The sequence below is a fragment of the Heterocephalus glaber genome, unplaced genomic scaffold (assembly GCF_053883595.1).
Source record: "Heterocephalus glaber isolate CG9 unplaced genomic scaffold, H.glaber_assembly_v1.0 deba00001442, whole genome shotgun sequence".
Lineage (NCBI taxonomy): Eukaryota > Metazoa > Chordata > Mammalia > Rodentia > Bathyergidae > Heterocephalus > Heterocephalus glaber.
This window is the reverse complement of record NW_028258296.1, coordinates 43004611-43008107: the sequence shown is the minus strand read 5'-3', so window position 1 is coordinate 43008107 and position 3497 is coordinate 43004611. Positions and strand designations below refer to the sequence as shown.

Here is a 3497-nt window from a genome sequence, read left to right as displayed (position 1 = left end):
GCTTGCGAGGCAGGCGGCGGCACCACTGAGCTAAATCCCCGGCCCAACATGGCATTTTTTTTTAATGCATTTGTCTGTTGATGCACATATAGGCTGCTTCCAAGATTTAGCTATTATGAAAACACAATGTTAAGTGAAATAAACCAGACACACAAGGTTAAATACTGTATGGTTTCTCTCATATCCAAAGTTTAGGTAAATTAAAGCGCAAAAGAAATGATTGATAAAAGGAAACAGGGAGATAGATCTTTTGCAAATGGGAAGGGGACCAAGAGACCAAGGGTGAGGGGAGGGAGGAGGGAAAGGGAATGTAAAAAGATGTAAGATATGTTACGTACATGTACCAACTCCCCACAGGAATGTAATCATTGTGTGTTGCAAATGTAAACTAGAAGAAGAAGAAGGAGGAGGAGAAGGAGGAGGAGGAGGAAGAAGAAGAGGAGGGAGGGGCTATACAGATGGGAGGGAGAGGACAATGGGGAGGGAAGGGGAATAAAAATAACCAAGCTATGTTAAGTACATGTACCTACACCCTAAGATGAATATAACACTGTGACTGCAAACATATACTAAAAAGAAAAAAACATAAGCTGAGCTTTTACCAATTCCTTCTCATTTGGGGAGTTGGTAAATGATTGATAGCCCAGGCTAATAATTAATCCTATGTTCAGTACAGTTTTTTTTATACTTGGCCTATGGTCAGTTTTTTTTAATATTCCATGTTATCCTCATTGATTTCATTCATTAGATTGACCATCAACTCTTGAAGGTGTTTTTATTCCCATTAGTAAGTCACTATGGCAACATATATTCTCTCCGTTTTGCACAGTTCTCATAAATAGCTTCACTCATTCATTTACTTATTCAATGACAAAGACTGACTATATAGAAAATACCCACTGCTGAGGAAGCAGATACTTCCTTGCTGTTAAATAGTTCACAATTTAAAAAAAAAAAAAGAAAAGAGTTTACAATTTGGTGGAAAACAGCAGTTTAGCCCAGGGGGCAGTGCTCTAATAATGATGAGCAAAAGGTGATGATGGAGTGAAGAGAATAACCCTACAATAGGAAACACATCCTAGGCAGAGCCCTGAGAGAAGAGGGAATAATGACCAGGAAGGCAAGAAAAGACAAGGACACGCCAAGCTGAGGAACAACATGGCAGAATTTTGGAGATTGAAGAATTACGACTTGTACATAAATGCCAAGTAAGTTAATAGTTGGCTTATAGGGTACATGCCAGAAACAGTATGATATGAGCATGGAAATGTAGGCAGGGCAAACCTGGACCATGCTGAGAAACTTTAACTTTATACAAAAGGGATAAAGCCCTTTTGAAAGGTAACGGAAGGGTAAATTTTCTGTTTTGCAAAGATCACTCTGGCAGCAATTTGATGAAGTGAATTGAATGCAAGGCTGGAAGAGAGAAAAGAAGTTGCAATAAAATTCTGACAATGAATGATGGAGACCTTCGCTAATGGGAAAAGAGAGGCAGAGATGGTTCAAGAGAAAAAGGGGAATGGATAGAACTGAGTAAGTTCATGCCAGGTGATCATGATGCCATCGTACAAGAACCAAAACAAGAAGCAAAACAAGAGAACAGGATGGATGGCATCTTTTCTTCTTCCTTACTTTCTGTTTTTATGATGATATTGTCTTGTCTGTTTTATTTTATTTTTATCTCTTTTTCTCCCTGAGCAGTCTTTATTTTCTGCACTCTGTATATAAAAGATTAATGTTTGGAAAGAACATGATTTGGATTGACATAAATCTGGATTGAAATGATAATTACTAGCTCTGTAAATTACTAATTTACAAGCAAATTATTTAATTTCTCTTGTCCTTTCTTCGGGAAAACAGTACCAATGTGTTTGTATAGAGAAGAAGGAGAACTGCAAAGGAAATGGAAAAATAGTAGCCAGAGAGGAAGTTTTGTCGGAAGACTAGAAATCAGTTTAGGTATTACAAGCTATAAGGGGTTGGGACACAGGGGCCTAGAGACTCATGAAACATTAAAAAGCCCAGGAGAGCCAAGTTCACTCCCTGAAACACTTCTCCTGGAGCACTGGAGGCACACCGCTCTCCTACTCAGGCTGGATGTGGTTATTAATTATTACTGTTGTTGCTGTTTTGATTTTTGTTTGGCACCCAGAATTCAAATCCACCCCTTTTAATGCTCTCCTCTCTGTTCCAGGGGGCATGAGTCTGGGCACTACACTTTGCCACAGCCATGAACAAGAAGGTATCTACACCAGATTATCAATGCATTTGTGCAGGTTTGGGAGGGGGAAGAGAAATAAATGTTATTTCTCCTCCATGGGAGTATTATAGCTGCCACCTCTAGCACTCACTTGCAAATCACTACTTCAAGCAGCAAGTATGATCATTGTAAGAGTTTTTACAACTTCCTTATGTATGGGTGAGCTTTTCACTGGGACACAATACCTAACACCTACAGCTCTCCTCTTAAAGGAGAGATTTCATTTGGCTCAGCTTTTAAGTGGTTCAGTCCATGGTTGGCTAGTTCCAAGGCAGAAACATCATGGTGAAAGGGCATAGTGGAATAAAGCTACTCAGTTCATGGTGGCCAGAAACCAGAGCAGGGGAACAATGACAAGAGGAAGTGGCCAGGAACCAGATATAGTCCTCAAGTTCATACCCCCATGTTCTACCCAGACACAGGTAGAAGTTTGCTTTACTAATCTCTTAGGCATCTCTCAAGCTAATTGAGTTGATAGTCAAGATTAACCATCACACCTAGTTTTCTGAAAGATAACAGTTAAACCTGGGGGAAGTTTTCCTTTCTCTGTATTTTCCAATGGATTTGTGAATAAGCTTGATGTATAAACACCTTCCTCTTTCAGATACCTGAGACAATGTCCCCTTTTATGCCCAAACATCAACTTAAAAATTTCTGGATACTACTTTTCAGTGTTCTTTGCTATCTTCTCTTAACCATGAAAACCTTTCCAAGCTACACTCCCTAGGTAAATTCATTCAGCCCTCATGCTTTAATATTTTCTAAAGTCCAACAACTCCACAATTATATCTTAATCCCAGACTTCCCTTTGGGATACCAAGCCATATACTGTAACCCACTTTATCTTGCATATCCACACTACTGTTTTAAAGCTCCTCAAATTCATTGTGTTTGAAACTGACTGGTGATCTTCTCCTTGACCTTTACTCCCCAATCACCTTCTACTTCAGAGTTTTCTTCCTAAGAAAGTGGACTCTCCACTCTTCCTGTGGCTTAGGCTAAAAATATGGGCATCATTCTTGACTCATCTCTCTCCTGCAGCCCCACAGGCAGTTGGTAACCAGTCCTATAGTTTCTACCTGCCCATGTCAAGAACCTGACTTCCTCTCTCTGTTCTTATCACCACCACCACCTTCTTCTGTTGGACCAAGCTTGAGAAGTGAAGCCTCCTTACTGGTCTTCCAACCTCCATGTCCACCCACTTCTGTTCATTCTCCACACCAGAACCAGTGATCTT

General features: G+C 40.0%; 1 long non-coding RNA gene across 1 annotated transcript; it reads left to right on the top strand.

Annotated features, from left to right (window-relative positions):
• The first annotated feature begins 274 nt into the window (after positions 1-274).
• On the top strand, positions 275-1788 carry LOC110350964 (uncharacterized). The gene is made up of 2 exons (XR_015452021.1): positions 275-1208; positions 1375-1788. It is a non-coding gene; the product is annotated as an uncharacterized LOC110350964 (long non-coding RNA).
• The last annotated feature ends 1709 nt before the right edge of the window (positions 1789-3497 follow it).